The sequence below is a fragment of the Ovis canadensis genome, chromosome 12, assembly GCF_042477335.2.
Source record: "Ovis canadensis isolate MfBH-ARS-UI-01 breed Bighorn chromosome 12, ARS-UI_OviCan_v2, whole genome shotgun sequence".
In the NCBI taxonomy this organism is placed as follows: domain Eukaryota; kingdom Metazoa; phylum Chordata; class Mammalia; order Artiodactyla; family Bovidae; genus Ovis; species Ovis canadensis.
In genome coordinates this window covers 11,634,233-11,657,481 of record NC_091256.1, presented here as the reverse complement: position 1 = coordinate 11,657,481, position 23,249 = coordinate 11,634,233, and the positions used below count along the sequence as shown (strand labels likewise).

General features: G+C 44.6%; 1 long non-coding RNA gene across 1 annotated transcript in view; it reads left to right on the top strand.

The window, feature by feature from the left end:
- The window catches only part of LOC138415942 (uncharacterized), a 35,463-nt gene extending 12,214 nt beyond the window's left edge, over window positions 1–23,249 (top strand). Inside the window, exons 2-3 of the long non-coding RNA XR_011247459.1 lie at window positions 480–571; window positions 21,755–23,249. This is a non-coding gene — a long non-coding RNA (uncharacterized lncRNA). The remainder of the gene's footprint in view (window positions 1–479; window positions 572–21,754) is intronic.

Here is a 23,249-nt window from a genome sequence, read left to right as displayed (position 1 = left end):
TGAAACTATATGTTTGTATGGAAATCTGCCTTTCTTCAAGATTCATGTCAATCATTTTATGGCCTGGGATGACTCACCTGGTGCCAAGGTTATCTCAAAATGCATCTTGTGGATGAGGGGCCTGGTGCCATTTTCTGAGTTTTGAGATATTTCCTTTATTAGCAGACTGCTAGTAACTATATAACATTCAGCTAAAGACTAGCAGGAGGGTACTCTTTCTGCCCCTTCTGATGTCTATGTCAGAAGCTCTCTCTATCTTTTTTATACTTTAATAAAACTTTATTACACAAAAACTCTGAGTGATCAAGCCTTATCTCTGGCCACAGATTGAATTATTCTTCTCTGGAGGAGGCCAAGAATCCCAGAGTCTTTTGTGGTTTAGCAACCACCTTTCAGAAGGCTACTGTATAGTTCCGGCATGGGGCTCCACGCTAGTTGCAGTGGTGTCAATTAACGTTTTTGTTTCCACTTCTCTCTAGCTGTGGTTTGCAGACTCCTCTCTAGTTGTGGCAGGGAGCAGGAGGTGGGGCTCCGCTTTAGCTGTGGTATTGGACTTCCTCACTTGTTTCAGGTGAGTGCTCTTCTCGAAATGTGTCCTCTTGAGTTGTATCAGGGGGCTTGGGGCTCATCTTGAGTTGCAACGGGGAACTCGGTTTTCCTCTCAAGTTGCCTCAGGGAACTCAGAGCTCCTCTGGAGTTGTGGCGGGAAACTCGGTGTTCCTTTTGATTTGCAGCATGGGACTCAGGGTTCCACTTGGGCTGTGGCAGGGAACTCGGGGTTCCTCTCGAGTTAGAGGGGTACTGAGTGTTCCTCTCAACTTTTGATGGGGCCTCCTCTCAAGTTGTCTTGGGGCAGTTCGTCTCTAGCAGGGATGTGCAGAGTGACTCCTGTCTTGTTGCAATACGTGTGTGGCTGCTCACTAGTTTTGGCACGGGGCTTCTCTCTAGTTGAGGTTGGAGTCAACTCCGTAGTTTTGGTGGGTTCGATTCTCTCTAGTTGTGGTGTGCAAGCACCTCTCTACTTGGGGTGTGAAATTCGTCTCTGTTAGCAGCAGAGGGCTGCCTCTGTATGCGTGATGCCCCGTGGGCTCCTCTCGAGTTGTGGTAGAGGCCTCTTCTCGAGTTTCGGGGCTGTGTCCTGTCTGGTTGAGGGCATAGTTGGCTCCATGGGGGAGGTCCTCTCTACTTTTGGTGCTAGGGTTTCCTCACTGTTATTAGTGGGATTGCTTCTCTCTAGTGAGGGCCTCCACTCAAATTACTTCAGGGAGCTTGTTTCTCTTTGCGGCAGAGGAGCTTCTCTCTAGGTGTGATGTCCTGTGGGACTCCACTCTACTGTGCCGGGGGAATTTGCTTCAGTTTTGGTCTCAGAGCCCCTCTGTCATTTTGGCCTGTAGCCCCTTTTCTTGTTACAGCCTAGGGCTCCTGCCAAATCAAGCGGGGCACTCAGGGTGCCGCTTGAGTTACAGCAGGGGTCTCCTTTCTGGTTGCAGTGCCAACCTCCTCTTTCGTTATGATCCATGTGTGAGTTGCACTCTAGTCGTGCTGTGCATGGGCACTTTTCTCTAATTGTGATGTGTGGGGTGGGCTCCTGTCGACCTGTGACAGAGTTGTCCATTCTAGTGGCCGTGGTTCTGCACTCTAGATGCGATGTACAGCAGCGGGCAGGGGGGCAGCACCCTAGTTTTGGCAGTGTGCTTCCCACTAGTTGTGCCTGAGGGTCAACTCTCTAGTTGTGGCGTGTATTCAACTCTCTAGTTTTAGCGGTTGGTTTTCTCTCTAGTTGTGATGTGTTGTGGTGTCCTCCCTAGTTTTGCTGTGCCTGGAGGCGTCCTCTCTGGTTGTGGACTGGGAATTGCTGTTTTGGTGCATTATGCTGTGTGACTCTTCTCTAGGCGCAGTTTGCTGGCTCGTCTCTATTTGTGGTTTGAGGGGTTACTACCTAATAGTACCTCCCTGGTGGCTCAGAGGGTAAAGCGTCTGCTGCAGTGCGGGAGACCCGGGTTCAATCCCTGGGTCGGGAAGATCCCCTGGAGAAGGAAATGGCAACCCACTCCAGTACTCTTACCTGGAAAATTTCATGGAAGGAGGAGCCTGGTAGGATACAGTCCGTGGGGTCGCAAAGAGTCAGACATGACTGAGCGACTTCACTTTCCTTTCACCTAATAGTGGTGTGGAACCTCCGCTCGAGGTGTGGTGTTCAAGATTGCTCCCCTCTAGGGACAGGGTGTGGGGCCTCCTTTCTTCATGCTGTGTCTGGGTGGGCTCCTCTCTTGTTGCAGTGTGTGTTTGCCTCTCTAGTCGTGGTTGGGGACTCCTCTCAAGTTGCGTTGGGGGACTTTGTGTTCCTCTCAAGTTGAGGTGGAGCCTCCACTCGAGTTGTGGTGGGGTGGCTCCTCTCTAGTTGCAATGTGCAGGGTGGCTTCTGTTTAGTTGTGATGTGTGGGTGGCTAAATTACCTGTGGCATGGGACACCTCTTAGTTGTTGTGGAGGGTCAACTCTTAGTTGTGGTGGGTGGGCTCCTCTCTAGTTTTGGTGTGCAGTCTCCTCTCGAGGTGTGCTAGGGGAGCTCTTCTCTTAGTACGGTGTACAGGAAGCACCCCTAGAGTTGCAGTGAAGTGTTCCTCTTGAATTGTGGAGGGGGTTTCTCACTCCGGTAGCGATGTCCACAGGCACTCTTTCCAGATGTGGTATGGGTGAACCTGCTCTCTAGTTTGGGCATGGCCCCTCCTCTTTAGTCGTGGCATGCGAGCCTTCTCTCTAGTTGTGGAAGGAGGCTTCTGTCTAATTGCGATGTGTGGGAATGCTCATCCCAAGTTGCGATGTTCAGGGGGCTGCTCTCTAGTTGTGGCGAGGTTACTCCTCTCTGACATTGGTAGGGGGCGTCTATTCGACTTGCAGCAGGGGGGTCGTCTCTGTTTGCAGTGGAGGGGACCCCCTCTAGGTGCTGTGTCCGTTGTCTCCACCTCAGTTGTGGTAACGGGACACTCTTCGGTCTCGGCGGCTGGGCTTCTCGCTCATTGTGGCCATGGACTTTTCTTGAGTTGTGGCACAGGACCACTCTCCAGTTCAGGAGGACACTCAGGGCTCTACTCTAGTAGTGGTAGTGCTTCCTCTGGGGGTTCTCTGTGGGGAGGGTGTTCTCTGCCGGGGTCCAGCCCCGGTGGATCCAGGGTGATCCGAAGGTGGGGACGGAATCAGCATCCTAGGAAAAATCTTAATTACAGATATATAGAGAGATTAGAAATGGATAGTGTAGTAGGAAAATTAGTGGAGAAAAAGAGGCTGAATAACTTGGTTTACATGGAATAGCATCCATGCTCCAGATGGGAATTCAGCCAAAAAAATGGGGAGCAAGAAAGAAACGACATGGGGGAATCAGTCTTTCCAGAAACTGATCCAATTTCTTTATTTTTCAGGTTTGTTTATATACCTTTTTGTTATACATAGGAATGAATACAGAGTCACGCAGGGATCAGCAGACCTGACCCTTGTCACAATCAGGTGCTTCATATAAAATTATACAAAGGTCTTATGGGTTTGACATCATCTTCTGGCCATAAGACCTGCTGACATTTTATGGCCCTTTCTGATACCGGTCAGTTAACCAGAAAACTTATTTTTCCAGGGGTGATTTTTTTCTTAAATCAGGCGCCACCCTCCAAATAAAGTTGCATTCCTGTAGGGTGAGGGTGTAGTGAGTTACAACTAGGAAAGGAATTTACTTAGCCTAAGGTTTAACATGATTAATCTTAAAGGTTAATACTTATTTTTCCTATACGCTAGTTATATTCATTATAAGGGCAAGGAATATGGGGATTTAGCAGCAAATATTGGCTCAACAAATGTAAACCCTTGACCAATGTTCCCCTTAAGATCTATTTTGTCTTAAGATAGTGATAAAGTTACATTTTTACATAGCAAGGACACAGTGATTTATAACAAAGTACAGTGATCTATAACAAAAGAGAAAATTCATTAACTCAAAAAGTCTAGTATTGCCAACATCAAAAACTACTATAGTTCCTTTTCTATATTCCAAATACATTGATTATATATTCCCAGGTGCCTGAGGATATGGAGGCCTGGCAGCAATCACTGACTCAACAATGAGAAAAGCCCTATGCTAATACTCCAAACTCTCTGTGCTGTTTATGGTTGAGAGGTTGTCATACAAGCTAGTCTGTCAGCAGAGAGGTTTGACCTGAGACACCCTTGTCACACCCAGGGCAGGGAAATAGCAGTAATTATTGGCACGACAAATGAAAAAACCCTTCACCAATATAATTTCTAATCAACCCACTATACTATACTAATAATTTTCTAACTTCTCAAGAGTCTGTATTTAGAAAGTTTTAAAGCCTCTTGTGCCTCTCAAGGTTGGGAGGCTGTAAACAATCACATGTGGCCTGACGAACCTGATCAAGGAGGCTAGAGGACCTCCAGAGGAATTTCTAAGTTGAAACACTTTTGTCACGCCCAGGAATTTTTATTAACTGGAGCTGCAAGTTAACTCCTTCTCTGAGAGAAATGGTTGTGGGAGAGAGCCCCCCGTAAAGTCAGAGGTGTAGGTGAGAGCATAAAACAGACTCTGGTTTTGGGGTAGATGCTCGGGAACAGGGGGTTTCCTGAGGCTTGATCACGCCTTTGCGTATGCCAAGCCTCCTTCCTCATGACCTTTGCCATGGGCGGAGTTCCTCATGCTGGCCCGCGGCAGTTCTCCCTAGTTGTGGAATTGGGGGCTCCTTACAAGTTTTCATGGGGTCGCTCCACCCTAGTTGTGAGAAGCTCATCTTGAGTTACTTTAGGGGCTTCTTATCTATTTGCAGCAGAGGAGCTCTTCTCTAGGCCCACTGTGCCAGAGGGATCCTCTCTAGTTTTGGCAGGGGAATCCTCTCCACTTTTGGTGAGGGGTTCCTCTGTTTGTCACTGGGAGCTCCTTCCTTATGACACTATAGAGCTCCTGTTGAGTTGCGGTGGGGGACTCTGGTTTCCTCTCGAGTTGGGACGGATGATTGGGGTTCATTTAGAGTTGTTCTGGGCCTCCCCTCGAGCTGCATGAGCAGCTCCTCTATAGTAGCGATTAGCAGGTTGGCTCCGGTCTAGGTGTGAGGTGCAGTAGGCTACGGTAGAGTTACAGTATGGGGCTCTACTATAGTTGCAGTGTGGTCAACTGAGGATTTTGTTTCTGCTCCTCTCTAGTTGTGGTTTGCAGACTCTTCTCTAGTTGTGACAGGGGGGCCTCCTCTTTAGTTGTTGTATGGGCCTTCCTCTCTGGTTGTGGTAGAGTGCGTCTCTCGATTTGTGGTGGGGGTGGCTCCTCTTGGGAATCCTCTGGAGATGCATCAGAGTCCTTGGGGCTCCTCTCGAGTTGCGACAGGGAACTTGGGGTTCCTCTTGAGTCATGACAGGGAACTTGGGGTTCCTCTTGAGTCACAGAAGGGGAATAAGGCCTCCTCTTGAATTGAGGTGGTTGAAATTGGGGTTCATCCCATGTTCCAACAGGGGAGTCAGGCCTCCTCTTGAGTTGAGGTGGGGAACTCTAATTTCTTCTCGAGTTGCAGCAAGGGATTTCAGGCCTCCTCTTGAGTTGCGAGGGTGATCTCAGGGTTCTTCTCAATTTGCATCAGGGATCTCAGTGTTGCTTTCTAGCTGTGATGGAGAACTTGGAGTTCCGTCAATTTGCAACAGGGAAGTCAGGCCTCCTCTTGAGTTGAGGCATAAAAATTGTGTTTTCTCTTGAGTTGTAGCAGAGGAGTCTGGCCTCATCTCGAGTTGAGGCATGGAACTCGGGTTTCTTCTTGAGTTGCAGCAGGTAAGTTGGGTCTCCTCTCGAGTTGCAGCAGGGAACTCGGGGTTCCTTTTGAGTTGAGGCTGGACAATCAGGATTCTTGAGTTGCAGTAGGGAGCTCAGCACTCCTCTCTAGCTGTGGTGGGAATTCAGTGTTCCTCTTGAGTTGCAGTGGGGGACTCAGGGTTCCACTTGAGCGGTGGTGGGGAACACGGGGTTCCTCTCGACTTGCCTTAGGGACTCTTCTCAAGTTGTCTTGGGGCAACTCCTCTCTAGCAGGAACGTGCAGGGTGGCTCCTATCTTGTTGCTAGGTGGGTAGCTACTCACTAGTTTTGGCATGGGACTTCTCTATAGTTGTGGTCAGGGTCAACTCTGTTGTTGTGGGTTTGATTCTCTCCAGTTGCGGTGTGCAAGCTCCTCTCTAGTTGTGGTGTGAGGTTCGTCTCTATTAGCAGTAGAGCAGGTCCTTTCTAAGTGTGATGTCCAGTGGGCTTCCCTGGAGTTGTGATGGAGAGCTTCTCTCGAAGTGCAGGGCTGTGTGCTCTCTGGTTGGGGTGTGGGTGGATCCATGGGGGAGGTCCTCTCTACTTTTGGCGCTAGGGGTTCCTCACTAATGTTAGTGGGATTGCTTCTCTCTGGTTGTAAGGGTTGCCACTCGGCTTACTTCAGGGAGCTCATCTCTATTTGTGGCCGAAGGACTTCTCTCTAGGTGTGATATCCTGGGGGACTCCACTCTAGTTGTGCCTGGGGAATCCGCTTCAGTTTTGGCCAGGGAGCCCCTCCGTCATTTTGATCAGTGTGCCCTTTTCTTGTTACAGCCTAGGGCTCCTGTGAAATTGCAGTGGGGAACTCGGGGTGCCTTTTGAGTTGCAGCAGGTAACTCGGGGTTCCTCTGAGTTGTTGTGGAGCCTCCTCTCGAGCTGCAGTGGGGCAGATTCTCTGTAGTAGCGATGTGCAGGCTGGCCCCTGGCGAGTTGCAATGTGCAGGTGGCTACTCTAGTTGTGACATGGGGCTCCACTCTAATTGCAGTGAGGGTCCACTCTTTATTTGTAGTGGATCGGCTTCTCTCTAGTTGTTGTTTGCAGGCTCTTCTCTAGTTGTGGAAGTGGGGAATCTTCTTAGTTGTGGTAGCCAGATGCGGTAGAGTGCTCTTCTCAAATTGTGATGGGGGTGACTCCTCTCTGGCTGTGATGAGAAGGGGCCTTTTTCTAGTTGTGATGTGCAGGAGGTTACTCTCTAGTTTTATCAAGGGGGCCTCCTATTTAGTTGTGGTATGGGACTTCCTCTCTTGTTGCGGTAAAGTGTTCCTCTCAAATTGTGGTGGGTTAGGCTCTCATGCAAGGAAATGGCAACCCACTCCAGTGTTCTTGCCTGGAGAATCCCAGGGACAGAGGAGCCTGGTGGGCTGCCGTCAATGGGGTCGCGTAGAGTCGGACACAACTGAAGCGACTTAGCAGCAGCAGCAGCAGCAGCAGGCTCTTCTTGGGAATCCTCTGGAGTTACATCAGGGGGCATGGGGCTCATCTTGAGTTGCAGTGGGGGACTCAGGGTTCCTCTCGAGTTACTGCAGGGATATTGGGCCTCATCTTGATTTGAGGCAGGGAACCCGAGGTTCTCCAGTTCCAGCTGGAAACTCGGGGTTCCTCTCGAATTGCAACAGGGGAGTTAGGCTTCCTCTTGAGTTGAGGCGGGGAACTCGGGTTTCCTCTCAAGTTGCAGCAGGAAACTCAGAGCTCCTCTCAAGTTGCAGCGGGAACTCAGTGTTACTCTCGAGTTGCAACAGGGAAGTCAGGCCTCCTTTTGAGTTGAGGCCTGAAACTCGGGTTTCCTCTGGAGTTGTGACAGGGATCTCGGGGTTACCCTTGAGTTACAACAGGGGAGTCTGGCCTCCTCTTGATTTGCAAGGGGTAACTCGGGATTCCTCTCTAGTTGCAGCAGGGAGTCAGAGCTCCCCTCAAATTGCAGCCATTACTCAGTGTTCCTCTTGAGTTGCAGCTCGGGATTCAGGGTTCCACTCTTGCCGTGGAGGGGAACTCAGGGTTCCTCTTGAATTATGGATGTACTCAGGGTTCCTCTTGACTTGCAGTGGGGACTCCTCTTTAGTTGTCTTGCGGTGACTCTTCTTTAGCAGTGATATGCAGGGTGGCTCCTGTCTTGTTTTTTTTTGTCACTAATTTTGTCATGGGACTTCTCTATCATTTTGGGCAGGTTCAACTCTGTAGTTGTGGTGGGTTCTATTCTCTCTAGTGGTGATGTGCAAGGCCCTCTCTACTTTTGTATAAGTTCATCTGTATTGGCAGTAGAGGGGCTCCTCTCTTTGTGTGATGTCCAGCGGGCTCCTCTAGAGTTGTGGTGGAGGGCTCCTCTAGAGGTGTGGGGCAGTGCCCTCTCTGGTTGGGGTGTGGGTGGCTCCGCAGGGGAGGTCCTCTCTACTTATGGTGCCAGGGGTTCCTCACTAATATTAGTGGGTTTGCTGCTCTCTAGTTGTGAGGGACTCCACTTGACTTCCTTCAGGGAGCTCGTCTCTATTTGGGGCAAAAGTTCTCTCTAGGTGTGATATCCTGGGGGACTCCACTTTAGTTGTGCCAGGGGAATCCGCTTCAGTGTTGGCTGGGGCCCCCTCTGTCATTTTGACAAGTATCCCCTTTTCTTGTTACAGCCTAGGGGTCCTGTCAAATTGCAGTGGAAACTCGGGTCCTCTTGAGTTGCAGCAGATGACTCAGGGTTCCTTTAGAGTTGTGGTGGAGCCTCCTCTTGAGCTACAGTGGGGCAGATGCCCTCTACTAGAGAAGTGCAAGCTGGCCCCTGTCTAATTGCAGTGTGCAGGAGGCTAGTCTCTATTTGTGGCATGGGGCTCCACTCTAACTCCCCTGAGTGTCCATTCTCTATTCGTGGTGGGTCAGCTCCTCTCTAGTTGTCTTTTGCAGACTTCTCTCTTTTTGTGGCACAGGGGCTCCTCTTTTTATTTAAAAATTTTTTTTTTTACCATTTTAAAAAATGAATTTATTTAATTGGAGGCTAATTACTTTAAAATATTGTAGTGGCTTTCACCATACATCAACACAGATCAGCCACGGTGTACAAGTGTCCCCCATCCTGAATTCACCACCCATCTCCCTCCCCATCCCATCCCTCAGGGTCGTCCTGTGAGTACACTGTCTTATGCATTGGACTTGGACTGGTGATCTACGTCATATATGGTAATATACATGTTTCAATGCTATCCTTTCAAATCATCCTACCCTCACCTTCTCCCACAGAGTCCAAATATCTGTTATCTCGGTGTCTCTTTTGCTGTCTCACATATAGGGTCATCATTATCATCTTTCTGAATTCCATATATATGCATTCAGTCAGTTCAGTTCCATCGCTCAGTCATGTCTGACTCTTTGTGACCCCATGAACCGCAGCACACCAGGCCTCCCTGTCCATCACCAACTCCTGGAGTTTTCCCAAACTCATGTCCATTGAGTTGGTAATGCCATTCAACCATCTCATCCTCTGTCTTCTCCTTCTCCTCCTGCCCTCAGTCTTTCCCAGCATCAGAGTCTTTTCAAATGAGTCAGCTCTTCATATCAGGTGGCCAAAATATTGGAGTTTCAGCTTCAACATCAGTCCTTCCAATGAACACCCAGGACTGATATCCTTTAGAATGGACTGGTTGGATCTCCTTGCAGTTCAAGGGACTCTCAAGAGTCTTCTCCAACACCACATTTCAAAAGCGTCAATTCTTTGGTGCTCAGCTTTCTTTATAGTCCATCTCTCACATCCATACATGACTACTGGAAAAACCATAGCCTTGACTAGACAGATCTTTTTTGACAAAGTAGTGTCTCTGCTTTTTAATATGCTGTCTAAGTTGGTCATAACTTTCCTTCCAAGGAGTAAGCGTCTTTTAATTTCATGTCTGCAGTCACCATCTGCACTGATTTTGGAGCCCCCCAAAACAAAGTGAGCCACTATTTCCCCATCTATTTGCCATGAAGTGACGGGATCGGATGCCATGATCTTAGTTTTCAGAATGTTGAGCTTTAAGCCAACTTTTTCACGCTCCTCTTTCACTTTCATCAAGACGCTCTTTAGTTCTTCTTCACTTTCTGCCACAATGGTGCTGTCATATATGCATTAATATACTGTATTAGTGGTTTTCTTTCTGACATACTTCACTCTGTATAATAGGCTCCAGCTTCATCCACGTCATTAGCACTGATTCAAATGCATTCCTTTTAGTATCTGAGTAATATTCCATTGTGTATATGTACCACAGCTATCTTAGCCATTCATCTGCCGATAGACATCTAGGATGCTTCCAGTTCTAGCTATTTTAAACAGTGCTGAGATGAACGCTGGGCTACACGTGTCTCTTTCAGTTCTGGTTTCCTTGCTGTGTATGCCCAGCAGTGGGATTGCTGGGTCATATGGCAGTTCTATTTCCTATTTTTTTGAGGAATCTCCACACTGTTCTCCATAGTGGCTGTACTAGTTTGCATTCCCACCAACAGTCTAAGAGGGTTCCCTTTTCTCCACTCCCTCTCCAGCATTTATTGCTTGTAGATTTTTGGATAGCAGCCATTCTGACTGGTGTGAAATGGTACCTCATTGTGGTTTTGATTTGTATTTCTCTGATAATTACTGATGTTGAGAATCTTTTCATGTGATTAATAGCCATCTGTATGTCTTCTTTGGAGGAATGTCTGTTTAGTTCTTTGGCCCATTTTTTGATTGGGTCATTTTTTCCGCTGGTACTAAGCTGCATGTGCTGCTTGTATAATTTTGAAATTAATTTTTTGTCATTTGCTTTGTTTGCTTTTATTTTCTCCCATTCTCAAGGCTGTCTTTTCACCTTGCTTATAGTTTCCTTGGTTGTGCAAAAGCTTTTAAGTTTAATTAGGTCCCATTTGTTTATTTTTGCTTTTATTTCCATTACTCTGGGAGGTGGGTCATAGAGGATTCTGCTGTGATTTATGTCAGAGAGTGTTTTGCCTATGTTTTCCTCTAGGAGTTTTGTAGTTTCTGGTTTTACATTTAGATCCTTAATCCATTTTGAGTTTTTTGTGTATGGTGATAGAAAGTGTTCTAGTTTCATTCTTTTACAAATGGTTGACCAGTTTTCCCAGCACCACTTGTTAAAGAGATTGTCTTTTCTCTATTGTATATTCTTGCCTCTTTTGTCAAAGATAAGGTATCCATAGGTGAGTGCATTTATCTCTGGGCTTTCTAGTTTGTTCCATTGATCTATATTTCTATCTTTGTGCCAGTACCATGTTGTCTTGATGACTGTAGCTTTGTAGTATAGTCTGAAGCCAGGCAGGTTGATTTCACCAGTTCTATTCTTCTTTCTCAAGATTGCTTTGGCTATTTGAGTTTTTTTGTATTTCCATACAAATTGTGAAATTATTTGTTCTAGTTCTCTGAAAAATACCGTTGGTAGCTTGATAGGGATTGCATTGCATCTATAGATTGCTTTGGGTAGTGTATTCATTTTCACTCTATTGATTGTTCTGATCTATGAACATGGTACCTTTCTCCATCTACTTGTGTCATCTTTGATTTCTTTCATCATTGTTTTATAGTTTTCTATATATCCGTGTTTTCTTTCATTAGGTAGATTTATTCCTAAATATTTTATTCTTTTCATTGCAATGGTGAATGGAATTGCTTCCTTAATTTCTCTTTCTGTTTTCTCATTGTTTGTATATAGGAATGCAAGGGATATCTGAGTGTTAATTTTATATCCTGCAACTTTTCTATATTCATTGATTAACTGGTAATTTTCTCACGATGTGTTAGTGTTTTCTCTAGAGGATTATGTCATCTGCAAACAGTGAGAGTTTTACTTCTCCTTTTCCAATCTGGATTCCTTTTATGTCTTTCTCTTCTCTGATTGTTGTGGTGTAAAATTTCCAAAACTATGTTGAATAATAGTGGTGAGAGTGGGCACCCTTTTCTTGTTCCTGACTTTATGGGAAATGCTTTCAATTTTTCGCCATTGAAGATAATGTTTGCTTTGGGTTTATCATATTTGGCTTTTTTCTGTTGATTTATGTTCCTTTTGTGCTTGCTTTCCAGAGGGTTTTTTTTTTTTAAAGCATACATTGATGTTGAATTTTGTCAAAGGCTTTCTCTGTATCTATTGAGATAATATTATCCTTTTTATCTTTCAATTTGTTAATGTGATATATCACATTGATTGATTTGTGAATATTGAAGAATCCTTGCAACCCTGGGATAAAGTCCACTTGGTCATGATGCATGATCTTTTTAATATGTTACTGGATTCTGTTTGCTAGAATTTTGTTGAGGATTTTTGCGTCTATGTTCAGCAGTGATACTGGCCGGTAGTTGTCTTTTTTTTTGTAGCATCATTGTCTGATTTTGGTGTTAGGGTGACGGTGGCCTCATAGAATGAGTTTGGCAGTTTACCTTCCTCTGCCATTTTCTGGAAGAGTTTGAGCAGGATAGGTGTTAACTCTTCTGTAAGTTTTTGGTAGAATTCACCTGTGAAGCCATCTGGTCCTGGGCTTTTTTTTGTTGGAAGATTTTTTATTACAGTTTCAATATCTGTGTTTGTGATAGGTCTGTTAAGATTTTCTATTTCTTCCTGGTTCAGTTTTAGAAGGTTATAGTTTTCTAAGAATTTGTCCATTTCTTCCAAGTTGTCCATTTTTTTTGTCCTATAGTTGCCAGATAATTAGCAAAGAATAATTAGCAAGGATATAGTTATGATCCTTTGTATTTTTATGTTCTCTATTGTGATTTCTCCATTTTAATTCTAACTTTGTTGATTTGATTCTTCTCCCTTTTTTTTTTCTTGATGAGTCTAATGGTTTGTCCCTTTTATTTATGTTATCAAAGAACCAGCTTTTAGTTTTGTTGATTTTTGCTATAGTCTCCTTTATTTTTCTTTCATTTATTTCTGCCCTAATTTGTATGATGTATTTTCTTCTACTAAGCCTGCGGTTCTTTATTTCTTCTTTTTCTAGTTGCTTAAGGTGTAAAATTCGATTATTTATTTGGTTTTTCTCTTGTGTCTTGAAGTAAGCTTGCATTGCTATTAACCTTCCCCTGAACACTGCTTTAACTGAATCCCATTGGTTTTGGGTTGTCATGTTTTCATTTTCATTTGTTTCTATGCATATTTTCATTTCTTTTTTGATTTCCTCTGTAATTTATTGGTTATTAAGTATAATGTTGTTTAGCCTTCATATGTTTGTATTTTTAATACTATTTTTGCTGTAGTTGACAACTAATCTTACTGCATTGTGATCAGAAAAGATTCTTGAAATGATTTCATGTTTTCTAAATTTATCAAGGCAGATTTATGGCCGAGGATATGCTTTATCCTGGAGAATGTTCCGTGTGCAATTGAGAAAAAAGTGAAATCCATTGTTTGAGGGTGAAATAGCCTATTGATATCAATTAGGTCTAACTGGTCTATTGTATCATTTAAAGTTTGTGTTTCCTTGCTAATTATCTGGTTGATCTATCCATAGATGTGAGTTGGGTATTAAAGTCTCCCAGTATTATTGTGTTGCTGTTAATCTCTCCTTTCATACTTGTTAGCATTTGCCTTACATATTGCAGTGCTTCTATGTTGGGTACATATATATTTATAATTGTTATATCTTCTTCTTGGATTGATCCTTTGATCATTATGTAGTGTCTTTTATGTCTCTTTCCACAGCCTTTATTTCAAAGTCTATTTTACCTGATATGAGCATTTCTTCTCCTGTTTTCTTTTGTCCTCCATTTGCATGAAATATCTTTTTCCAGCCCTTCACTTTCAGTCTGTCTGTGTCCCTTGTTTTGAGATGGGTCTCTTGTAGACAGCATATATAGGGGTTTTGTTTTTGTATCCATTCAGCCTGTCTTTGTCTTTTAGTTTTGGCATTCAGCCCATTTACATTTAAGGTAATTATCGATAAATATGACCCCATTGCCATTTACTTTGTTGTCTTTGTTTCGAGTTTATAAACCTTTTCTCTGTTTTCTGTCTAGAGAAGATCCTTTAGCATTTGTTGAAGGGCTGGTTTGGTGGTGCTGAATTCTCTCAGCTCTTGCTTGTCTGTAAGACTTTTAATTTCTCCTTCATATTTGAATGAGATCCTTGCTGGGTATAGTAATCTGGTTGTAGGTTTTTCTGTTTCATCACTTTAAGTATGTTCTGCCATTCCCTACTGGCCTGAAGAGTTTCTATTGAAAGTTCAGCTGTTATCCTTATGAGAATCCCCTTGTGTGTTATTTGTTGCCTTTGCCTTGCTGCTTTTAATATTAGCTCTTTGTGTTTGATCTTCATTAATCTATTAATATGTGTCTTGGGGTGTTTTGTCTTGGGTTTATCCTGTTTGGGACTCTCCGGGTTTCTTGGATTTGGGTAGCTATTTCCTTCCCCATTTTAGGGAAGTTTTCAACTAGTATCTCCTCAAGTATTTTCTCATGCCTTTCTTTTTGTCTTCTTCTGGGACTCCTATGATTTTGGGGCATTTAACGTTATCCCAGAGATCTGTAAGGTTGTCCTCATTTATTTTAATTCTTTTTTCTTTTTTCCTCTCTGCTTCATTTATTTCCACCATTCTATCTTCTACCTCACTTATCCTATCTTCTGCCTCAGTTATTCTACTGTTGGTTCCCTTCAGAGTGCTTTTGATCTCAGTTATTGCATTATTCATTATTGATTGACTCTTTTTTATTTCTTCTAGGTCCTTGTTAAACATTTCTTGCATCTTCTCAACTTTTGTCTCTGCTAAGTCACTTCAGTCGTGTCTGACTCTGTGCGACCCCATAGATGGCAGCACACCAGGCTCCGCTGTCTCTATTTATCTGTAATTCCATTTTGTTTTCAAGATTATGGATCATCTTTACTATCGTTATTCTGAATTATTTTTCAGGTAAATTCCCTGTCTCCTCTTTTGTTTGGCTTGATGGGCATTTATCATGCTCCTTTACCTGCTGAATATTTCTCTGCCTTTTCATTTTGTTTATATGGCAGTGTTTGGGGTCGCCTTTCTGTAGGCTGGGCGTTTGTGGTTCCTCTTTATTGTGGAGGTTACTCCCTATGGGTGGGGTTGGAATAGTGGTTTTTCAAGTGTTCCTGGTTAGGGAAGCTTGCCTCTGTTCCTGTGGGTAGAGCTGGATCTGTTCTCTCTGGAGTGCAATGAAGTGTCCATTAGTGAATTTTGGGGTATCTATGGGCTTGATGTGACTTTGGGCAGCCTGTATTTTAATGCTCAGGGCTGTGTTCCTGCATTGCTGTAGAATTAGCATGGTATATCTTACTCTGGTATTATATGTCTTACTCTGAAATCATTGTAGCTTGGTTTCAGTGTAGGTATGGAGGCTTTTGGATGAGCTCCTGTCAATTAATGTTCCCTGGAGTCAGGGGTTTTCTGGTGTTCTCAAGTTTTTGATTTAACCCTCTTGCCTCTGGCTTTCAGTCTTATTCTTACGGCAGCCTCAATGCTTCTCCATCTGTACAGCACAGATGATAAATCATCTAGGTTAATGGTGAAAAGATTATCCACAGTGAGGGACACCCAGAGAGGTTCACAGAGTTACATTAGAAGAGAAAAGGGAGGAGAGAGAGAGAGACCAGGAGAAGAGGGGGAATCAAAAGAAGGTAGAGAAATCTAGCCAGTAATCAATTCCCTATGTGCTCTCCACAGTCTGGAACACCCAGAGAGGTCCACGGAGTTACACAGAGAAGAGAAGAGGGAGGAGGGAGATAAAGTTGTCATTGGAGGCAGAAGCTTTAACCTCTGAGCCACCAGGATGGGTGACAGGAGAATAGGGGAAGTCAAAAGCGGAGAGACCAATCTAGCCAGTAACCAGTTCCCTAAGTGTCCTCCACAGCCCAGAACACCCAGAGAGATTCACAGACTTAAGTAGAGAAGAGACTGGGGAGATAGGAGATAGCATTGACCTGGGGGAGAAAAGGGAGGGTTCAAAGGGGGAGAGAGCAATGAAGCCAGTAATCAAACCCCTAAATAAAAATGGGTACTGAAAATTAGGTTGTTAAAGGTACAAACTGATGACGAATATAAAAAAGCAAAGATTAAAAATCTAGGCTAGAAGTTAGATTCTCAAAAATACAATATTAAAAATACAAAACAAAGTCAATCATGAAAATTATAAAAAATTTATCTATATGAAAATTTCTTCAAAAATAGCTAATAGTAGGTTATAAAAATGAAAATTAAAGGAGTAATAAAGAATGAAAAAATAAAAGAACAATAAAACTAAAATTAAGAAATGATATTAGTACCATATATCTAGGAATTTCTCTGGAGCTGCTGAGGGCAGTGTGCGGTCATTTCTGTTTCAGACAGTTCCTTGTTCCAGCTTATACTTCTTCTCAAGGTCTATAGGCCTCTTCCAATGCTTAGTCAATGTTAACTACAGGGTTTTAATCTGTTGCACCTGTCATTTCCATAGTGGTTCCCTCTTCTTTGTTTATTTTGGCTTCATCTGTTTTCAGGTCTCTTCAGTGTCTAATTTCCTCTCTGACACTAGGAGGTGAAAAGTGAAGTCGCTCAGTCGTATCTGACTCTTTGCGACCTACCAGGCTTCTCCATCCATGGGATTCTTCAGGCAAGAATACTGGAGCGGGTTACAATTTCCTTCTCTAGGGGATCTTCCCGATGCAGGGATCAAACCCGGGTCTGCCGCATTGTAGGCAGACACTTTAACCTCTGAAGGTGGTCATTTATTTAGGCTCACTTGTTCAGTTGTGTTATGGGGAGGGAGAAACACTGCAAACAAATATCACTGGCATGTGTGGTGAGTGCTGGCAGTGTTTGGACCACACTGGGTTTACCCCAGCTCATGGCAGCATGTTTTTTCCTGGTCTACACTGCTCAGGCTCCAGGTTGCTCTGCAGGGGTGCTGTCCAAAGCAGATCCTGCATTTCTTGCACTTCTCAGGCCTAAGTGCTCAGGTTCAGGTTCTTGGGTACTCTACAAGGGCACAGAATAGGTTGGGTGTGCGTTTTGTGCCCTTCCTAGGTCTGAGAGGCTCAGGTGACCAGGTGCTTGGGGAGCGCACTGTCCCAGGTGGGCTGTGTATCTTAATCACCTCCCCAATCCCAGCCTCTCGGTTTCCTGGGTGTGCCACAAAAGCGCCATCTCAGGTGTGCTGTGTGTCTCCTCTGGGGTGCTGATCTCAGGCTGCAAGCCTCCTGGCAAATGTCAGTTGTCTAGGATCCCAGGATTCTGGGAGCTTGCTCACAATTTGAAGAAGGATGCTGTCTATAGGGCTGAGATTGCACCTTGCCTTCTGGCTCTGGCTGTCGCCTGCCTGTCTCTCTGCCTCTTGTCGGGGGTGGGGGAAGGGACCTGTCCACAGCCGGCTAGTTCTCCTTTGGTATTCGCTCAATCCTTTGTTCTGTGATCTGGCCAGGCTGTGTCTTAGGTTAGAGCTATGTGCAAGAAAGTTGTCTCTCTTTTTTCTCTCTCTGGCTAACCCACAGTTTGGGTTGCTATCTCACGTTAGCTCTCTCAGACTGTCCTCAGGGCATTCAGCCCCAGTCCTTACCCTAAACATCTACCTGCGCCTCCCTGTCCAGCCTCAGTTCGCTGGTGGCAGACGTGAGCTTCTGGGCTACTTCTCTGTGGGGAGTTGCAGTTAGGCATGCATTCTTTGTCACCACCCCCCCTCCCCGCTCCCTGTTTTGCTGGCCTCTAACAGACCCACCAGTGAGAGGGTTTCCTGCTGTTTGGAAACTTCTCCTCCTTCATGACTCCCTCCCCTGGACTGGTCTTTGTCCCTAACTCTGTTGTCTCTCTTTTTGTCTTTTAGATTTTGTCCCACTGAGAGAGTCAATTCCTAGGCAGGTTGATAAGAAGTCCAGGTGTCCCCAAGGAGAGAAGGGTCTGGGATTCTCGAGGAGGAGATAGGGGTCTGGGATTCTCAAGGAGGAGGAAAGGACAAATGTTTTTTTCCCCCCTCTACATTCCTTAGTCTTAGTCACATAAAACATTTTTGTCTTTAACAACTGATGATTACACAGCAAACAACTCAGTTTAAACTCTGTACTAAGGAACCAGAGATCAAATTGCCAACATCCGCTGGATCATTGAAAAAGAAAGAGCGTTCCAGAAAAACATCTATTTCTGCTTTATTGACTATGCCAAAGCCTTGTGTGGATCACAATAAACTGTGGAAAATTTTGTAAGAGATGGGAATACTAGACCACCTGACCTGCCTCTTGAGAAACCTATATGCAGGTCAGGAAGCAACAATTAGACCTGGACATGGAACAACACACTGGTTCCAGATAGGAAAAGGAGTATGTCAAGGCTGTATATTGTCACCTTGCTTATTTAACTTATATGCAGAGTACATCATCAGAAACCCTGGGCTGGAAGAAGCACAAGCTGCAATCAAGATTGCCGGAAGAAATATCGGTAACCTCAGATATGCAGATGACACTACCCTTATGGCAGAAGAGGAACTAAAAAGCCTCTTGATGAAAGTGAAAGAGGAGAATGAAAAGTTGGCTTAAAGCTCAACATTCAGAAAACGAAGATCATGGCATCTGGTCCCATCACTTCATGGGAAATAGATGGGGAAAGAGTGGAAACAGTGTCAGACTTTATTTTTGGGGGCTCCAAAATCACTGCAGATAGTGATTTGCAGCCATGAAATTAAAACACTTACTCCTTGGAAGGAAAGTTATGACCAACCTAGATAGCATATTAAAAAGCAGAGACATTATTTTGCCAACAAAGGTCTGTCTAGTCAAGACTATGGTTTTTCCAGTGGTCATGTATGGATGTGAGAGTTGGACTGTGAAGAAAGCTGAACCCTGAAGAACTGATGCTTTTGAACTGTGGTATTGAAGAAGTCTCTCGAGAGTCCCTTGGACTGCAAAGAAATCCAACCAGTCCATCCTAAAGGAGACCAGGCCTGGGTATTCATTGGAAGGACTGATGCTGAAGCTGAAACTCCAATACTTTGTCCACCTCATGTAGAGAGTGGACTCATTGGAAAAGACCTCCCCTCATGCTGGGAGGGATTGGGGGCAGGAGGAGAAGGGGATGACAGAGGATGAGATGGCTGGATGGAATCACCAACTCGATGCACATGAGTTTGGGTGAACTCCTGGAGTTGGTGATGGACAGGGAGGCCTTACATGCCGTGATTCATGGGGTTGCAAGGAGTCGGACACGACCGAGCGACTAAACTGAACTGAAGGATTAGATAACAACAATGTATCCTGCTTGAGGACAGTTTCTCCGTCCTGAAAACCTTCTGGCTAATCCTGTTATCTTAAAATGTAAGTTATTGGAGTGGGTCTAGTACAATCTTTACAACCTCCAGACATTCTTTTGATTCATTGTAATAACTAACTAAAAGTATATTGCTCCCTTGCTAACACTAGTGAAAGGGGCACTCTTTCTACCCCCTTCTGATGTCTATGTCAGAAGCTTTCTCTATCTTTTTTATACTTTAATAAACTACACAAAAGCTCTAAATGATCAAGCCTCGTCTCTGGCCCTGGATTGATTTCTTCTCGTCCTGAGGCCAAGAATCCTGGCATCTTTCATGGTTCAGCAACAACCTTTCACTACCTACTTTCCAAGAGAAAGGGCTGCCTTTCTGGGTGCCTGGTGTCTTCCACCAATGTCCAGAAGTTGTTCTGTGGAAGTTGCTCAGCATTCAAATGATCTTTTGATGAATTTGTGGGGGAGAAAGTTGTCTCCCCATACTGTTTCTCTGCCATATTAGGACTGTGTTCTCCTCTTTAGTTGTAGTTGGGCTCTTCTCTAGTTGTAGTAGAGTGCTCTTCTCACATTGTAAGGGGGTGACTCCTCTTGGGTTGTGATGAGAAGGGATGGTTCCCCTAGTTGCGATGTGCAGGAGGCTACTCTCTAGTTGTGGCAGTGGAGGCCTCCTCTTTAGTTGTGGTATGGCATTTCCTCTCTTGTGGTAGAGTGCTCTTCTCAAATTGTGGTGAGGTAGGCTCCTCTTGGGAATCCTCTGGAGTTGTATCAGGGAGCTTGGAGCTCCTCTCGAGTTGCAATGGAGAATTTGGTATTCCACTCAAGATGCTGCAGGGGAATTGGGCCTCATCTCGAGTTGAGATAGGGAACTCGGTATTCTTCTCGAGTTGCTACATGAAACTCAGGGTTCCTCTCGCATTACAACAGGGGATTCTGTTAGGGACCAAATGACGGGCTCTAGGACCTGAGTCATGTTTACCAGAAAGAGACAGGATATGCGCTCATCCTGCCTGGCCAATCATGTAACACCAGCCACTCCTGTAACTGAGACAAAGAACTGCCTGTATATAAGCCGCCATACTCCTTTGTTCGGGGCTCTTGTCGGATTCCATTGTGCTGGAAGAGACTTGGGCCCTAGCGCGCTAGAAATAAACTCCCTTCTTGCCTTTGCATTACTATGGTGGACATGCTCTCTCGGTCGGTTCGGAGATACGGGCTCGGTGCATCACGGATTCAGGCCTCTTCTTGAGTTGAGGCGGGAAAGTCGGGTTTCCTCTCAAGTTGCAACAGGGGAGTCAGCGTTCCATTAGAGTTGTGGTGGAGCCTCCTCTCAAGCTGCAGTGGGGCAGATCCTCTCAAGTAGTGATGTGCAGGCTGGCCTGTGTCTAGTTGCAATGTGCAGGAGGCTACTGTATCTGTGGCATGGGGCTCCACTGTAATTGCAGCGAGAGTTCACTCTTTATTTGTGGTGGGTTGGCTCCTCTCTAGTTGTCATTTGCAGACTCCTCTCTAGTTGTGGCAGGGGGCTTCTCTACAGTTGTAGCAGTTTGGCTCCTCTCTAGTTGTGGTAGAGTGCTCTTCTCAAATTGTGAAGTGGGTTACACCTCTTTAGTTGTGATGAGAAGGGATGCTTTTTTAGTTGTGATATGCAGGAGGCTACTCTCTAGTTGTAGCAAGGGGGCCTCCTTTTTAATTGTGGTATGGGGCTTCCACTCTTTTTGCAGAAGAGGGCCCTGCTCGAATTTTCTGGGGTAAGTTCCTCTTGGGAATCCTCAGGAGTTGCATCAAGATGCTTGTGGTTCATCTCGAGCTGTGACGGGTAACTCGATGTTCCTTTTGAGTTGCCTCAGGGGAATTGGCCCCCAGGTTCCTCTTGAATTGCAACAGGCGAGTCGGGCTTCCTCTTGAATTGTGAGGGGGAGCTCGGTGTTTCTCTCGAGACTATGCAGGGGAATCAGACCTCTTCTCTATTTGCAGTGGGAAACTGGGGTTTCTCTTGAGATGTGGCAGAAACCTTGGGGTTCCTCTCAAGTTTCTGTGGGGAACTTGGGATTCCTCTAGAGTTGCAATGGGGACCTCATGATTCATTTCATGTCACTGCATGGGAATCAGGGCTCATCTAGAGTGGAAGTGGGAAACATGATGTTCCTCTCGAGTTGTGAAGCAGTTCTAGCCATACCTCTCGAGTTGAAACAGCATAGTCAGGCCTCCTCTAAAGTTGAGGTGTGAAACTCGGGTTTCCTTTCGAGTTGCAGCAGGAGAGCTGGGTCTTTTCTCAAGTTGCAGCGGGAATTTGGGGTTCCTCTCTAGTTCCAGTGGGAAACTCCGGGTTTCTTTCAAGTTGCAACAGGGGAGTCAAGCCTCCTCTTGAGCTGTGGTGGGAAACTCGTTCTTCATCTCAAGAGGTGACTGGGACTTTGGGTTTCCTCTCACATTGGTGAATTTAACTCAGATGACCATTATTTCTACTACTGTGGGCAAGAATCCCTTTGAAGAAATGGAGTAGCCATCATGGTTAAAAAAAAAAAAAGAGAGAGAGAGAGTCAAAAATGCAGTACTAGGATGCAATTTCAAAAACGACACAATGATCTTTGTTGATTTCCAAGGCAAACCATTCAATATCATGGTAATCCAAGTCTATGCCCCGACCGGTAATGCTGAAGAAGCTGAAGTTGAATCGTTCTATGAAGACCTACAAGGCCTTTTAGAACTAACACTAAAAAAGATGTCCTTTTCATTATAGGGGACTGGAATGCTAAAGTAGAAAGTCAAGAAACATCTGGAGTAACAGGCAAATTTGGCCTTGGAGTACAGAATGAAGCAGGACAAAGGCTAATAGAGTTTTGCCAAGAGAACACGCTGGTCATAGCAAAACCCTTTTCCAACAACACAGGAGAGCACTCTACACATGGACATCACCAGGTGGTCAACACCAAAATCAGACTGATTATATTCTTTGCAGCCAAAGATGGAGAAGCTCTATACAGTCAGCAAAAATAAGACCGAGGTCTGACTGTGGCTCAGATCATGAACTCCATATTGCCAAATTCAGACTTAAATTGAAGAAAGTAGGGAAAACCACTAGACCATTCGGGTATGACCCAAATATGACCTAACTCAAATCCCTTACAATTATATAATGGAGATATAGATTTAAGGACTAGATCAGATCGACAGAGTGCCTGATGAACTATGGGCAAAGGTTCATGACATTGTACAGGAGACAGGAATCAAGACCATCCCCAAGAAAAAGAAATGCAAAAAAAGGAAAATGGCTGTCTGAAGAGCTCTTAAAAATAGCTGTGAAAAGAAGAGAAGCCAATAGCAAAGGAGAAAAGGAAAGCTATACCCATTTGAATGCAGAATTCCAAAGAATAGCAAGGAGACTTATGAAAGTCTTCCTCAGTGATCAGTGCAAAGAAATAGAGGAAAAGAGTAGAATGGGAAAGACTAGAAATCTCTTCAAGAAAATTAGAGATACCAAAGGAACATTTCATGCAAAGATGGGCACAATAAAGGACAGCAATGGTATGGATCTAACAGAAGCAGAAGATATTAAGAAAAGGTGGCAAGAATACACAGAAGAACAATACAAAAAAAAGATCTTCATCACCCAGGTAATCACAATGGTATGATCCCTCACCTAGAACTAGACATCCTGGAATGTGAAGTCAAGTGGCCTTCAGATCAGTTCAGTCACTCAGTCGTGTCCGACTCCTTGCAACCCCATGGACTGAAGCACACCGGGCCTCCCTGTCCATCACCAACTCCCAAAGTTTACTGAAACTAATGTCCATTGAGTCAGTGATGCCATCCAACCAGCTCATCCTCTGTTGTCCCCTTCTCCCGCCTTCAATGTTTCCCAGCATCAGGGTCTTTTCAAATGAGTCAGTTCTTCACATCAGGTGGCCAAAATATTAGAGTTTCAACTTGGGCACCAGTCCTTCCAATGAATATTCAGGACTGATCTTCTTTAGGATGGATTAGTTCGATCTCCTTGCAGTCCAAGGGACCCTCAAGAGTCTTCTCCAACACTACAGTTCAAAAGCATCAGTTCCTTGATGCTCAGCTTTCTTTATAGTCCAGCTCTCACACCCACACATGACTACAGGAAAAACCATAGCTTTGACTAGACGGGCCTTTGTTGGCAAAGTAATGTCTCTCCTTTTTAATATGGTGTCTAAGTGATACATAAATACTAAAAGTATATTAAAATCACAAAAAATAATAAGAAAAAA